General features: G+C 38.6%; 1 long non-coding RNA gene across 4 annotated transcripts in view; it reads left to right on the top strand.

Moving 5' to 3' along the window:
- Positions 1-635: 635 nt before the first annotated feature.
- Positions 636-17,438, top strand: part of LOC131190052 (uncharacterized) — a 70,063-nt gene continuing 53,260 nt past the window's right edge. For all 4 annotated transcript variants that reach the window (XR_009153206.1, XR_009153207.1, XR_009153208.1 and 1 more), the window contains exons 1-2: positions 636-683; positions 12,494-12,640. This is a non-coding gene — a long non-coding RNA (uncharacterized LOC131190052). The remainder of the gene's footprint in view (positions 684-12,493; positions 12,641-17,438) is intronic.

Raw genomic sequence — 17,438 nt, 5'->3', positions numbered from 1 at the left:
GAAATTATGTATACTAGAAGTAGAACAAATCAGCAGAGAGAAATAAGGAAAATGGAAGCCGCCAGCTTAAAGTGACAAAGTCAGTAGTCTTTCTCTTTAAGGATTTATTTCCTCTGACATTAAAGGAGCAGAGATTGTATTTATTTCTAACAAGTGTTTCTGATGAAATGTTCCTCCACAAATTCATGGGGATCATTTAAAAAAACAACAACTAGAAGAATCCTTTTGGTTTGACTCTGTTTAAGCCCTGAGCCAATTCAGAAGTCTCTCATACAACGTTTGATAGGATAGCCTCACAGAAGAAAACACATGTTCTCTTTTTGTGGTACAGCTCCAAAATTGTGAAGAGCAACCGGAGACCTTAACCTGCTCTGACTGAGTGGAGGTATTAATGAGTTTCTAAAAACATTCCCAATGGGATTTGCAGCTTTCTAGAACTGTGCTCAACCATGTTTTCAGAATTAGTACATATGCCTGAAGGGATCCTTTCCCAACAGCACGTGTGAAATGGAATGTGGAGCCTTGGCCTTGAGCCTGTCTTCCTGTAACAAGAGAATGACCAGGAATCTTGGCGTTGGGTAAGATGAAAAAAAAGTAAACCTGGAGCTGTACCCTCCAAAGCTAAATGTCCCATCCTTACACACTTCTTTTACAATTCTTCCAGACCCTGCACCACGAAAATGGTAAGTTAGATTTTTTTTTGTCCTTTCCAATTTCTTTCGTCTGCTATGATAGTGGTGCTGAGTTAAATTAAAGTCTTGAAAAAAGGCCAGAAGATAGTGAAAAAGTGGATTTTTGGAGGGGTCACAAAATTGGGTTGGTTAATTCAGGTGGTCTCCGAGAGGTCATTTTCAGCAGCATTGCCAATACAAAGAGAATTAAATGGGCTTAATCAGAGGTATAGGTAATGTTGTACATTCCATAATTACTCGTTATAGAAGCAAACCTTGAGTATAATAATTATCACCTAGTATGAGTACATCCATGAGTCTGGATATAAATTAAGTACAGTAGGAAATGTGTACCATGATGGTAGCTTTGGGGTTTCAAACCATCTCTCATTTTCCAACTATGACATCGATTCCTGAAGGAAATCGATTTAAAAGCAGCAACAGTAATTTGGACCTTGTGAAGTCAAAGGTAAAGTCTGAGAAAAGGAACTATAGAGTTGTCATCCCAAATAGTTCATCAGAACTTAAATGGTTAATGGACTTATTTCATTTTTTAGATTTATATCACATATCTCCTTTAGTTCCCCACCCTCCATAATCAATCCTGTTAAGTAGAGTAAAAGGCCCAAAGTTGCCTGGGAATTTTCCATGTCTGAGAATAGACTTGAATCTGGGTCTCCCCAGTCTTAATCCAACATATTAACCACTACACCACCCTGGGATCTGTCTTCCTGGGGTCCAGTATTTGGGCACAAGGTTTCCAAAGGACAGGATGAAATTTAGGTCTGCTTTCTCCTTGTACATCAAAACAGCTGAAGGGTTTCTGTTACACAGCTGGTGAGTAATATGACAAGGCTGAAAAGTTCATGACAGAAGAGGGAGAGGAGAAAAGAGTTTAAAGGAGAGCAAAAAGGCATATAGGGATTTAAACATACATATACAAAATATACTAATCTAACAATTGTTTTTGCCTTATTTATTTAAAACATTTATATAGCTGCCCATCTTTTGGACAATTCTGCTTCTTCCCTATTTATTATACATTTACACATGCATGTCATCATCTAAGTAGATTGATTTGGTTTCTAAGACTCTTTCCTTTAAATGTTTTTTCCTTCCTTCCTTCCTTCCTTCCTTCCTTCCTTCCTTCCTTCCTTCCTTCCTTCTCGCCTTCCTTCAGTGGTGGTTCTACTGATTTAGACCAGTTCGGGAGAACCGGTAGCTCCGACAATCAGATGGGCCCACCCTCTATTTTCCTACCTTTATGTCCTCAGCTGATTCGCGTGGCAGAGCCGATTGCCACACAAATCAGCTGTGTTATTCCTCCAAAGAAACCCAGAAGTGAAGATTTGTTTAAACTATGCATATGCATGCAGCACATGTTAGGTGCATGCGCACAATGTGTGCAATCACTGAACCGATTGTTAAGCCGGGTGGATCCTATCACTGCCTTCCTTCATTCATTCCTGGAAACTGCCTGAATCCAAATCGCTCTGGGCATTTCAGAGCCCAAATTTCTAGATATATTTCTTTGAAATATCTATATATCACTATTCAAATTGATTATACATGACAAGCAGCAGTTATTTCCAGATTCTTGAGGACATTCTCCTGAGGAGAGTGCCAGCCGTTTCATTTTCCCATTAATATTTTTTTCTTACCTCCTTTGAGAAAACACACCAATGTAATTCGAGATAACAAATAAATGGTGTGAGGTGGAGAGGAATCTTTTAATGCTGTTATTAATACCGGATGGACTAGATTACAGCAGGTGATCTAAAAGGCCTCTTCTAACTTCAGAATTCTGGTTCCCAATCTTGTACAAATATCAAGCTAACATTCAAAATCTACAGTACAATTTAGCTATTATTCAAAACTGGTACTTGTATATTATTTCCAGGAAGATCAGTTGTTAATTTGGAAGAAAAGATACTATAGCCAGGACTGATAAATTGTAGGGACCAATAAATAAAAATCGTAATAGCAATTCCCAGCAAACAAGATTCAAATACATATACTGATTTTTTTTTCAAACTTTGTCTGTAGGGTTAAGATAATTTTTAAATGGCCTTTTTCCAGGGCATCTATAGGATTTTTCAAGCCAAATACAGAGTTCATTATCTGATGTAGTGATAAAATAACTACATCTGTGTTAAAAAAAAACCAACAAGAAATAAATCATATCACTACAAATCATTATAGAATCCCAGAAAATCTTCTAAAAACAAAACAATAAGGCGCAGCAGTTAAGGCTATAAACATACATAGAAGATAGACTACCCAATTTAAATAATAGCAAGATCTCCCCTGTAAATCTTAAGGCATAGGCAACCTAGTATAGTAAGAAACATTGATATTTTGGATTGTAGCCATTTAGGGATTTAAAGGTAGGCTAGAAGCACCATTTAGAACAGAACGCAATAGGAAATAACCAACCATTACAGCTCCATAGAATCAGTATTATTGAAGGACATCTAGGTGCATCAATCAGTATTTTAGCACCTTATTTAGTACTAACTAAAACTTCCAAATCGTGCCCAAAAACTGCTGCATACACAACACATTATGCTACTGCAATTCAGATGCTACTGGAAGATAAATGACAATGGGTAAAATATCTCTGTCTGACAGTGAGAAATAACTCTAGCTTTCCATCAATCAAAGCTGATAAAAGGCATCTCAAGCAACCAAGGAGAGGGATTAAAAAGTACTCCCAATGTATGCAATTGCTTATACAAAACATAAGTGCTGGCTGAATTATTGCACAAAGAGTCAGTTTACCAGGATTCCAGTTCATCTCATTGGCTCTAATCCAACCAATTACTGAGTTCAGAAACAGACTCAGCAGCTACAGATTTAGAACAGGGGAGTCAAGCTCAAGGCCCACAGTCTGGATCTGGTCTGTGGGGTATTTAGATCTGGCCTGTGAGGCTGCCCTGGGAACAGATGCTGTGCCTCTGCCAGCAAAAACAGAGCTCCATTTTCAGCTGCGAAGGCCTCGTGTAACCCTCTGCCAGTGGAAACGGAGCTCGGGAGGGCTGTGTGCAACTCTCCCGAGCTCCATTTTTGCTGGCAGAGCGTTCAGGCCACCACAAGTGCCACTGGCACAAGTGATGTCAAGCTGGCCATGCCCACCCATGATGGGATTCAGTTTGTTCTGTCTGGATCATGCGAACCAATAGTGGCGACTGTGGGAGGCTCCATCTACCTGCCTGGATGTAATGTGTGACTACTGTGCATGCACAGAAAGCCGTGCACATGCGCAGAGGTGGCGTGTGCACTCCCATTTGCGAACCAGTAGGGAAGGTAAGTGAATCCCATCTCTGATACCCACCCTACCCCCCTGAGGTCAAACACAACCCTGATGCGGCCCTCAATGAAATCAAGTTTGACACCCCTGATTTCAATTATGTGAGGAAATAATATAGAATGCAATCAGCATATTGATAGCACCTCACTTCTGATTCTCCAGTGACTTCACCCGGCAATTTATTATTGATGTTGAAAAGCATGGGTGATGATATGAAGGATGCCACAGCATATATACTGTATACTGAATCATAATCAAGCACTTAAACGAGGATATACTGTATACCCCTTACACCAAATTTGCAGGGCTAATTTAGCAAAAGCTGGTGGAAGTTTACGGAAAATCAACAAGATTGTTTTCATCCTATCTCTTCCCTAACCAAGGTCATCCATCAAGAGAATGAGTGTAGTTCCTGTACCAGAATTGGATTTAACATGAACTGAAAACAGTTTAGCCATCAATACTTATTGCATGAATTTCTCAAGGATTTTTTTTCTCCTGTAAGCTTCCAGGAGAAAATTTTTTGTCCAATAGCACTGTGGTTTCCACATGAGACAAACCTCTGATAAATGCAACTGAATGTCCTTCTTCCCCTGCAGATATCATTTGAGTTGTTCTAGTAGACGCCAGGGTCTATTCAGAGCACTCCAAACTTCCTGATGCTTGAATAGGGCTTCTGTTTCTTCCAAACAACTTCTGGTAATCCAGGAAGGCACCTTTAACTTTAATTTAAGTTGCCTATAAACCAGTAGGCTTAATTTCTACACCAGGTGTGTCAAACTGACTACCTGCAGGCCGGATGCACCACGTGCAAGCCACACCCACCCCAGCTCTGCGAAGGGAAAAACCATCGCGATATGTCATGTGATGGCAACGTGACACGGCAGGTTTGATACTCATGTTCTACACCATGAAAATGTAGCAGTCACTGTTCTACCAGTCAGATATAGATCTTAATGACCTCGATCCCATTTTTCACTATGTTGATACCGTCCCTTGAGGGCTTCCAATTTCTTGGTATGTTTCTTGCAGGACAGGCCATGTTGACTTCTAAGATCTTTCAGCTGCTCATGATTATCCTCAAAGGCCCAAAGCACTTTCATCTTCTTAATCACACTTATTCTGCAGTTGTTCTTCCCTGTTTTTCCCTGTACTAAGATGATATATCTTGCAAAGTATTTCCGACCCTTTCCTATCTTCATTTTCAATTATTTCATTTGTCCCAAGCATGCAGAATAATTATTTTTTCCTGTGTTTGGATTAAGTCTTGTACATTCTCTATTGCACTTAGGAGTGGGATTTAAAAGTTGTGCTAAATATATATATATATATATTTGTACTGGATTGAATTTTTAAACACAGTACTCTCAGATACCTTTACAGCACACTTAAATATGCAAAAGTGAGTAACCTGCATGCAGTGGCTGTGAAATGTTGCTTTTTATACCTTATCTCAATTTTGCAAAGTCTAAACATTACATACATCTTCATGATAAATGATAAATCATGGTGGGGAATCAGTACAATAGTCCATTGCATTTTTAGCACTTCAGATGAAAATTCTAATTATCTTTCAGGCTCCCATTTGTGATTTGTGATTTTTATATGAGTCTTAGACTAGATATTGATACTGCTTAAATCTGGATTCTTTCCAGACAAAGAGAATGTGTCATCTTCATTGTGAAAGAAGGAAAAGTGTGTCGGGCTGTGAATATTGGGGGCAGTGGAGAGTGATGGAGAAGAAAATCATATAACTGCATGTCTACATGCATCAAAGCTTGAGTTCTAGCTCTTAAACAAATTCAGTCACCAGCACAGAACATACAATAATTGGGTAAGATGTCTTCTATTCCAACCACCTGCTCAAGCAGAAAACCCTATACCATTCTGGACAAATGGCTGTCCAGTCTCTTTTTGAAAACCGTCAGTAATGGAGTACCCAAAGCTTCCAGAGGAGAGCCCTTCCACTAATTAATTGTTCTCACTTTCAGGAAATTGCTGTTTATTTTTATTTATTTTTATTTATTTATTTTGTCACAACAGTATATATAAGCATAAGCATGAAAATAACTATATAATATATAAGCATATATATGAGCATAAGTATGTGATAACTATATTAATTGGATATAATGAAAGGAAGCAGTAGGACAGGGAACGGTAGGCACGTTTGTGCTCTTATGCACGCCCCTTATAGACCTCTTAGGAATGGGGTGAGGTCAATAGTAGAGAGTTTTTGGTTAAAGCTTTGGGGATTCTGAGAAGAGACCACAGAGTCAGGTAGTGTGTTCCAAGCATTAATAACTCTATTACAGAAGTCATATTTTCTGCAATCAAGATTGGAGCGGTTAACATTAAGTTTAAATCTATTGTTTGCTCATGTATTGTTGTGATTGAAGCTGAAGTAGTCTTCAACAGGAAGGACATTGCAATAGATGATTCTATGAGTTAAACACAGGTCCTGTTGAAGGCGACAGTTCTAAGTTTTCTAAATTCAAGATTTCAAGTCTGGTGGCATAAGGTATTTTGTTATATTCAGAGGAGTGGAGAACTCTTCTTGTAAAATATTTCTGGACACGTTCAATTGTATTGATGTTTGAAATGTTAATTCTAGGTTGGATCTCTTTTTTATGATCTTCCACCCATTACATCTTGTCCTGCCCATAGGTGCTTTGAAGAATAGGTTGATCCCCTCGTCTCTATGACTGCCCCTCAAATATTAAAAGTCTGCTATCATATCATCCTTAATCCAAACCTCTGATTGTTAGACTAGACCAGTTCCCTCACACACTTTAGCCTTCAGACTCCTTGTCATCTTTCTTATCCCCATAGCCCAGTGTATAATTTCCCAACAGTATCACGTATACTAAATTCTAAATTTTTAATTTTTAATTTTTAATGGTAATTTTACTGGGTATTTTATATGGTCAATTGGACGGTTTTAATTTCGGCCTTTTATTGAATAAGCTTTTTAATTGTTATTTTAATATGTATATTAATTGTTTTAAATGAAGGCTGTACACCACCCTGAGTCCTTCAGGAGGAGGGCGGTATAAAAGTTTAATTAATAAATAAATTAATAAATAAAATACAAAGTCAGGAACCCTGCCTTGTAAATCTGGGTTTAATTTTCTCTTAATGCTGTTTTTAAATGGCTTCCAGCCCTCTCTCAGTCTGCTTCAATAGGTTTGTAAATTCCCACCAATTTGTTCTGGCTGTGACAAACAGCAGCCTACTTCCATGACTGAAATGGTCAGGCGAGTAGAAGAGTAAAGATGTGCACTATAGTCGTCTCAGGTAGCAAGACATCTTTGTCAAGTTGCTCCAACCCAAGAAGGAGCCCATAAAAATGGATAAAGTGAGATTCTTATATCATGTTTTGATTTCTTCAATATTTTTATGTTTTCAGTCCCATGAACTTATTTTTATTCCTCAAAATATGCTAGGTTTCTGGGTTATGAAAATAAATCACTATTCTTAATGTAATGTAATTATGATATTCAGAAAATCATTGTAAATAGTTTTAATTTTAGTGAAGAATTATGTAGGTCTTTGCCTGACTCTGGAAGAGTCCACATTATTTTCATGTCAATCTTTGCTTCCACCATTGTTCTCATTTGCAGAGTAGGATGTTGGCAACTCTGGAATACAAAGTTTTAAAGTTTAGTTGTTTAGTTTAGTTTACAGATCTGTTTGCTTTTATTTCATAGTGAAAAGCTCAGAGAACATGTGTTGTGAATTGTACATGGCATTTTTCTCCAGAAAGGATTCCTAAAGTAAATGGACAATTCTATGATGGGAAGTGCAGTCCTTCCTGAAGTGGGTTTTTTTGCTTTCTAAAAAAATAGAAGGGCATCCAAACCTATATAAGGTGTACTGTACAGTACACCAGCTTAAGAAACAGCTTGCTACTTCCACTTGCTCCATAAAGTAACCTGGGAATAGTTTTTAAGGGAAACTAAAACTCATATTACCCTTTTCTTTCAACACTTTACTTTGCCGTTACAAGAGTAGACCTGGACCCAGGACAATTTTGGGTGCATCACATTAACTGCATCTATTTTTAAGACTTCACCCAGTAATGTTCCTTTATGGACATTACTTTAGGGACCCATGTTTTTTGGGAGATCAGTTACCTTTGCATCAGCACTTACCAGCTGGCAGACAGACTGAGTACAGAAATAGGGTGTCAATGCCAAGTGGCTCCTATCCTCCATGTATGGCAATGAAATTTATTTTCCATCTACCCTCATTAAAGTTCCACTTGACACTGTTAATCCATTGCAAACTCTCTACCCCAGGAACAACAGTTTGAGCTGACCACAATGACTGTCCGATGGAAATATACTTCCAGCTATGAAACAACCACATTTTCTATTCACACTGCTTCTATCCAAAGTAGAATTACATGCCAAGGAATTTTAGAGATTAAAATTATCATAGCATCCCTAAAGATCATATATCTATCACTCCTTCCTCCCTGATGGCTGTTGTAACACGAGTCATTATTTACAGACTCCCTTCAGCTCAAAGCATATATAGTATTATTATTATTATTTGTCATTTCATGAGTGTTACTGTTTCTTAACCAATTAAGACATTTCCCTTTTCTCTCATGTTTATAGCAGTAAATTGAGCCAAAGAATCCTTTTAACTCTTTGTAGTATATATCATTACTTTAGTACTTCATTTTCCCTTCAAGGAACTTAAGGCAGACATCGGTCAGCTACATCTTGGAAGCTGGCTGGCTGAAAGGGCAGTTGTCCCTAGATCACCCCACAAATTTCATGGTTGATTGAGAAGGTGAATCCAAATCTCCTCTGCCTGAATTAAGTACTCTAAACAGCACCATTTTACCACCTGTTTAACTAAACAGCATAATTTTACTGGGATCACCATATTCAGTAAAATATTAGAAATGGCAATGTATAAGAATCTTGTTTGGATTTTCTGAATTAAAAACATAAATAAGCATTATTTATAAAATTATTTTATATTTTTAGTTTATATAGTTTATATCCTTTATGATTGTAAGCTGCCCAGAGTTATCCTGAGGTAAGATGGGTGGACTAGGACTTTTATAAATAAACTAGCTGATAACCCGGCGCTGCTCAGATATTTCTTTATCCTAATTCTGAAATTGCTCAATGCGTTCCAGAATTATGCTGGAACATACACATACACATACACTTACATACATACACTCCTAAGGGTGCTAGGGGTGTCTTACCCCCACAGTATTTGTTTCCAGATAATAAGTCATCTGTGTACCAAGTTTGGTTGAAATTTCTTGAGGCGTTCCAGAGTTATGCTGGAACACACACACACACACACACACACACCAGGAAGCCATTGAGAGGTGCCTTTCTTCCCCCTACTCCCATGCCCATCATCCTTGTCCTCTGTTGTGACCCAGGCCCAAATAGGTAGTAGGAAACTCTGTCCATGAAAAAACAAACAAACTTTATTCGAACAGCTAAGAATGACTTCATTCCCATCGTAGTTCAACCAAATTAAAACAAATTCCTCCCAACACAAATTCCTCAGTCCTATTGCAAACCTTGGTCCAATTAGGTAAACTGCCAAAGGCCTTTCTTGGCAAATGTTCAGAAGTCACAAAAACAAATGCAAGACATAGACGAAGCAGAAGACAAAGCTACCAACGTTGTTTTCCGGCAAAGCTCAAACACCGTTGCTGGTCTGTTTTAAGCCTGATGGGAGGGACCAATCATCTCTTGGCCCTACTCCCGAGTTGTCCTTTTTGCTTGACCTGCTCTTGCCTTCTGGCAGTTCTTTTCTCATGCATGCATTAGGAATAGGTTCCTCCTGTTCCTCTGCCTCACTATTATCAGTCTCTGGAGGCTCTGGAGTCTGCACCTCACCCCTCAATGGCCCTGGCCTCACCTCAGACTCACCGCTGTCTGACTCCATTGCCAGCTCCGCAGGCTGCTGGCGGACCACAACACCCTCTCTCTTCCCCTTCCCATGCATTCCTCTTTCCCACCTTGTGTACGATTCTGGCACTTTGCCAGAATTCCACCAGGGGGCACCTTCTGCCAAGAGAAAGGAACATCAGGTGTTTTCCTACTCCTCCACTGCAGGGCAAACATCATGACTGGCTTTCCAGAGGAAGCTGGGAAGGAACTAATTATTTTGTTTATTTATTTATTTGTCATAACAGCATACATAAGCATATGCATGAAGCAACTATATAACATATAAGCATATATATAAGCATGTAATAACTATATAAATTGGATATAATGAAAGGAAGCAGTAGGACAGGAAACGGTAGGTACGTTTGTGCTCTTATGCACGCCCCTTATAGACCTCTTAGGAATGGGGTGAGATCAATAGTAGACAGTTTTTGGTTAAAGATTTGGGGATTTTGAGTAGATACCACAGAGTCAGGTAGTGTGTTCCAAGTATTAATAACTCTGTTACTGAAGTCATATTTTCTGCAATCAAGATTGAAGCAGTTAACATTAAGTTTAAATCTATTGTTTGCTCTTGTATTGTTGTGATTGAAGCTGAATTAATTTTCAACAGGAAGGACATTGCCATAGATGATTCTATGAGTTAAACATAGGTCCTGTCGAAGGCGGCGGAGTTCTAAGTTTTCTAAACCCAAGATTTCAAGTCTGGTGGCATAAGGTATTTTGTTGTATTCAGACAAGTGGAGAACTCTTCTTGTAAAATATTTCTGGACACGTTCAATTGTATTGATGTCTGAAATGTGGTATGGGTTCCAGACAGGTGAGCTGTATTCAAGAATTGGTCTAGCAAATGTTTTGTAAGCTCTGGTTAGTAGTGTAGTGTTTCTGGAGAAGAAGCTACGTAAGATTAGGTTTACAACTCTTAATGCCTTTTTTGCAATGTAGTTGCAGTCGGCTTTGGCACTTAGGTCATTGGATATGAAAACTCCAAGATCTTTAACAGGGTGGGGGTCGTCAGTAAGGTAATGACCGTCAAGTTTGTATTTATTGTTTAGGTTCTTTTTTCTAATATGTAAGACTGAGCGTTTGCTGGTTGAGATTTGGAGTTGCCAGGTTTTAGATCATTCTGACACAAAGTCAAGGTCTTTTTGAAGGGTAGCTGTATTGTTGGTAGTGTTAAATAGTTTGACATCGTCAGTGAAGAGAACACAATTACTTTTAATATGGTCGCAGAGATCATTAATGTATAATATGAAGAGTGTTGGTCCAAGAACACTGCCTTGGGGAACGCCGCTACTGACAGGAACAGGATTTGATAGGGCACTGCCTATTTTGACCACTTGTTGTCTGTTTGACAGGAACACTGTTATTCAATTGTGGAGGGGTCTGGAGATGCCGTAAGATTTTAGTTTTAGGAGAAGTTTGTCATGTACCACTGGGTCAAAAGCTTTACAGAAGTCTATGTAAATTGCATCTATTGTTTTGCCTTGAAGAAGTTGTAAATTACATGATAATTTTTTTCTGAAACCAAATTGTTTATTAGAGAGTAGATTGTTTGTTTCTAGGTGGAGGATAATGTATTGGTTGATGATAGATTCCATAACTTTACAGGTAACGCAGCAGAGAGAGATTGGTCTGTAATTTTCAACTAAGCTGGGGTCTCCTTTTTTGAAGACAGGGATGATCGTGGCTATGACTAAAGTTTGGGAAGGGAACCAGTCATGAAGGCTTTTTCAAAGATTATGCTTAGGGATTCTGCTATATAAGTGGAAAGCTTTTTTAAGAAGTATGCACATAGTCCATCAGGTCCTATAGATAGGGATGATTTTAAATTGCGAATAACTAACATCACACACAATTGCTGATACACACACACACATACACACACACATATATAATTTGTTTTTGTGTGCATGTGTATACATATATATATGTATATGTATGTATGTATATGTGTGTGTACATATATATATATATATATAAAATCCAACACAGAGAAAATTCCAAGAAACTTAAATTACTCCATGTATTGAAATGAGTTTTTAATGCAAAGCAAAGGGCTACTGCTAATTATAAAAACTGAAATACCAGTACATCTGGCTAATCTCTAAATTTTTAGAATGTTTTATTTTTATGTTGAAAAAGCAAGAATTTAAGGCTCAAGGGAGATGGCGAGAGGATTGACAAAAAACGCTCATAGCAAAACATAAGATGGATATCTCATGGACTGTATGCCCCTCTAGTGGTAAAAAGTAGGTATAGCTGTATAGCTAGTTAAAAATACAGTCTCTGTGGTTTAAATAAGTGGTGGAGCGTATTCATTTATTAATGTCTGAAGTTATGCACAGAAATTATTTTGATGGACCATTTATTCTCTTTTCATTGGCTTCAGCTTCTTTGCTATTATTTACATTTTTAAAAAATCAGATTCTTCAAAATGAAAGCAAATCAATTTAGGATTGTCTTAATATTCTAACCTTCTTAGATTTTAATATGCTTGTGAATGGGGAACGTACCCCATGTAGTAAAAATGCCATATGACGTTCATTTTCTCCATGCTCAACTATGTATTAAAGCAGGGTCACAGCCCTTTGAGAACCTGGCCGTGGAAGTGATGGGCCAGTCCATGCATGAAGCTGCATTTATGAAAGTGGCACGTATGAGAAACCATCCCCTCTTCTCCCCCACTGCCACCATCATCACCAGTCCACTGAGTTAGAAAGGTTAGAGGCCGCTGCATTAAAAGATATGTGTGTGTCAGGCATGAACAACCAGATCCATATGTGAAGAGTTCAATTATCTATTTTATTGCTCAAGCCTATATACAGGAATCTTCTCATTCTGTTGGTTTGCACTTGGTAAGATTAGATAAGGTTCAAAAGCATTGGGGGGGTCAGACTTTGCTCTGTTGGGCCCATGTAAGGATTCCAGACTAATTTCCCATTTTACTCCTCCCTCTGGCTCAATCTATTTCCAACAGTATGTGTCCATTTTTTAACATAATGGATAAAAAAATAAGCAAAAGTCTGTGTATTTGCCAATTTTATGTTTTTGTGCTCTTGATCAGTAAACGACAGTAGGTAAACTAAATGGACATTATTGTTCAGGTATTATTTCAGTAATATCTACTTTCATTGAGAGGTTTGGGGACATATATCCCTGCTAAACATCTTCATTTGTATAGGGTAAGGAAGTTATTTTGATGTGGATATATAGGAGCAGTTACCTAGGCAAGAAGAATTGAAGCATTTTTTTAAGACTAGAATGTCCAGAAGTGACTTGGCTAATTCACTCAACAATAAGAAGGAGAATGTGTAACATAATTGCCCTTGCAATGTTCTGTTATTATAATCAATATGAACATAATCAAATGAAATTAATTTCCTGGTCTGGTCTACTGGTTACTCACATAACCCAGACAAATAATCTATTCTGCATGAGCCAATGGTCCTTGGGAGTGGAGGAGCTCTAATAATTGTATCTTTCCAGCCTTGATGCATTATAGTATGCATCACAATAAGATAGACTGACGTAATACACTGTCTGATACGACCCAATATTTCAGCCCTTAATTTTTCCTTGAAGATAAGTTGGTACAAGCATAGGATGCAGGGTCATTGAAATGAATAGAATTCACTGAAAATCCAAGAAGCTTCTAAAGGAGTAAAATCTAAAACACACGTTGCTTCCATTCTTTGTTGAGGAAGAGAAGGCTACAAGGGGCAGGCAATTTTTGAAAGGGTGCTTATCCATTCTGACCACTTTGGGAATAATTTTAACAGCCTCTTCCATTATACATCTCTTTCCAATAGAGATCCACCTGTCTTTCATGCTTCCTTGTTAATAGTGCTTTCATCTTTTTGGAATTAGCTATCATTTCCTTCCAATTTGAAACTGAAAAGACACGTTGCATTCTTCAGGAATCATATTCACTAGTTTCTTGGGAGGGCAGATGTGTAGATAAGATTACATATTGATGAAGAGGAACGCAAAAACGTTGGTGCTGCTGGGTAGTTATTGCAACATAACCATTTGGGCCTGGATTGGTGGCAAGGGCAGATTCTACTCCCTTGTATGGTCTGCTTCCAAAAAGTTGACTCAGCCTTCCATCCTTCTGAGCAATGGTGGGTTGCTACCAGTTTGGACCAGTTCTTGAGAACCGTTGGCAAAAATCTGGCCAAGTTCACAGAACTGGTAACAATGCCCAGCTGGCCACGTCCCCGAACCAGTTCCCATGGCCAGAAGAGGTTGTAAAAAAAAGGTTTTGAAAGGCTCCTCTGGCAATCCCAGCTGAGTTGCCTGATCACCAGAACCTTTAAAAAACACGTTTTCTACAAGCTTTTCGATCCTTTTAAGAGGTTCTGAGCTACCATGAGGCAACTTCAGCTGGGATCATCAGAGGAGCCTATTAAAATCTTTTTTTCCTTTGGCGATCCCAGCTGAATTTCCTCATCGTCACAGCCTTTTAAAATCATTTTTTTACAACCTCTTACAACAGTCTCCACCCATGCCCACCCAATCGCCCCCTCCCCCACTTATCTATAATTGCTGCTCCTTTTGGGCTCGCAAAGCCATGGCTTCTGCAATCACTTGCATCAGCTAGCAACTGAATCTGCCTGCCTGCAATCCATCTCCTTGATGAGCAACTCAATCTGCCTGCCTCCAGTTGATAAGTAAATGGGGGGAGCTTTAAAAAAATAGTTAATTGGGGTTTTTTAAGGAGTTGTTTTTTTTAGACAGCAATTTAAAGTTAAGGAAGTTTTAAATTTAGCTGCTTTTAACTAAAACAGGGGTCTCCAACCTTAGTAATCTTAGTAAGGCTTGTGGACTTCAACTTCCAGAGTTCCTCAGCCAGTTTTCCTGACTGAGGAACTCTGGGAGTTGAAGTCCACAAACCTTAAAGTGACTAAGGCTAGAGACCCCTGATCTAAAAAATATAAATAAAATAAAATAATAAAATAAAACAGATTTCTGAGATTTGGTGTGTTTCTGTAGTATTTCACTCTAACTACACAAACACACAAAATCTCATAAAGCTGTATGTGGCATTTTGTGTGTGTGTGTGTGTGTGTGTGTGTGTATGAGTCAGTTGTGTTGTGTTGTGTGTGTGTAAAGTGTGAAAGTTGGTTTTTGAGTTTTTTGTGGTTGTATGAGGTTCCTGCTTGTTTTGGGCCATTTTGGGTGAGGTGTGGCTGCTTTTACATTGTGTGTGAGTCAGTTGTGTTGTGTGTGTGTGAAGTGTGAAAGTTCGTTTTTGGTACCTCTTATTGTTTTGTATACTTTGTTTATTATTTTTATTATTTATTGTTATTGGCCACGCCCACCCAGTCACATGACTGCCAAGCCACACCCAGTTTCACGTGGCCATCAAGCCACGCCCACAAAATAAGCCACACACACAGAACCAGTAGTAAAAAAATAGAACCCACCCCTGCTTCTGAGGTCAGTAAAATGAGGTCCCAGATTGTTGGGGGCAATATGCTGACTCTGTAAACTTCTTAGAGAAGGCTGTAAAGTACTGGGAAGCGGTATATAAGTTTAAGCGCTATTGCTATTGCTTGGCTTCAGTCTTTTTTTCCTTCTTTCGGTCAGCCCTCTTGGCACCATCATTTTTGCTCCAGTTTGGACAGTGCTTTCTAATACTTGGATGCCCTATTAAGACAAATGAATAAAGGATTAGGGAGTGAGAAAAAGTAGAGAAGTGACTAGGCAAATCGGATGTATCCTCTCATTAGTCCCTCAGTGATGTGGAGATGTATGGTGTTTTTATTCACAATAAAACACTTAAGGGTGCTTTACATGCCTCTTCTGCAAGTAAACAAAAAAGCAGAAAAGCATAACATTATGAAGAGTTATTATGACTTACAGCATCATCTTATACTGCCACCCCAGTCATCAGTATGATAATAATTCACAAACACTGCCATATATTGCACAGAAACAGCATAAATTCTATAAATCACTAGTGAAAAATTCCAGAATAAAAGAAAGCACACAGCCGATCACAGTCTAAGGAGCTGTTGCAGAGTAACAGTGTAAATGGAGCCAAGAATAATCTCACTTTCTCTCAAGGATCAGACCTGTCAATCAGAGTACAGTGAGCCTTCAGTTTAATGGATCCATGGGAACTAATGGGCGGAAGGAAGGTCTGTTAAAAGCCAAGACTCCATTAATTGAGAAATAGGATTTTTCAAGCCCACAAATAATTGTACCAAAAAATGTGAAAAAGACATTCAGGTTTCAGCCAAATATCACAAAGCAGCATGAGCTGTGACCATTCAAGCAAAATGAATCAGCACAGACAAAAAGCCAAATGGATGCTGAGGAGCATGTTTGGGAGCACCAGAGCCAGAAACTCTGGCTCTTAGATTCACTCGGTTGATTTAAGAGGCAGAACAGCTTCCAGAAGTAGCAAAGTGTACAGTAGAACTGAAAAACAGGCCAGGGATGAGGCAGGAACCCTCTCAATCAGCAAATCCTGTCCATTAAATCTCCAAACTGCCAAACTCCAAATGTCCATCAAATTGCAGGTTCATTGTACTTTTGAACTCAGCAATTGTCCTTCAAGTTCAAAGTTATACCTACTGTAATTCATTTTAGCAGGTTTGTTAGGTAGTCTATCTGTGCCCCCTATTCAAAGGCAGATAGGCACACTTCAATTCGCTTTGCTTCACAGGTGATAAATATGCAAATTCCTCTATCCTTAGGAGCTTGGGTCAACCATAGAAAACAGTAAATATTTATTCCCCAAATTCTTGAATCCAAACTGGGGTGAGTGACCGATGTTTTTGATGTTATTGAATTAAAGAGTGATTTACTTGTTTTTTCTTACTTCAGTGCAACTTCAGTGGAAGTACTTTGTAAATTTCAAGGCAGAGGAAGCCCATAGAAAGAGTGTGACTTCCTCGTTCTCTTGCTTCAGAATCTTCTTTACCTACATACATACATGTCAGTTAGCTGTGATAGGTTATTCATAGAAAGAAATATTCATTTTATTGGACATTCTGTCCAGAAGTGACCTGTGAAATCTTTGGAGCACAGTCGGTTTTGAAACTTACAGTTTTAATTGGGAATTAAGTAGTTTTTCCTAAAGAAATGGAAAGAGACTCCTAAGAATACTGGATGGAAGATGAAAAATAAAAAGAACATGACAAGGAAAAAAACTGGGAAGAAGATCAGCAGTTACTTATAATCTCATTGAGCAAATTTTATTCACCAGGTAGGCAGGTAACAGCTGCACTTGCATTCCAAGATTGCACAACCCAATCTTGCTTGCTTTTATTTACAGTAACCATGCAATTTGACTCAATTACCTCTTATAGTATTGCCCACAGATTGAGTATGTACTCTTGGACTATTTCTCTTGCTACCACTCCCCTGCCCCCATGGTTATTCTAGAATCTAGATCAGGGGTGAAATCTACTTATCTTCCTTACTGGTTCGGAAGTACATGCGCCACATGCGCATGCTCACTTCTCTCATGCACACACATAACATATGCACGCAGATCTTCTGTGCATG

This window comes from Ahaetulla prasina, chromosome 2 (genome assembly GCF_028640845.1).
Source record: "Ahaetulla prasina isolate Xishuangbanna chromosome 2, ASM2864084v1, whole genome shotgun sequence".
Lineage (NCBI taxonomy): Eukaryota > Metazoa > Chordata > Lepidosauria > Squamata > Colubridae > Ahaetulla > Ahaetulla prasina.
Note: the sequence above shows the minus strand (reverse complement) of the source record. Positions and strands in the feature narration are given on the sequence as shown.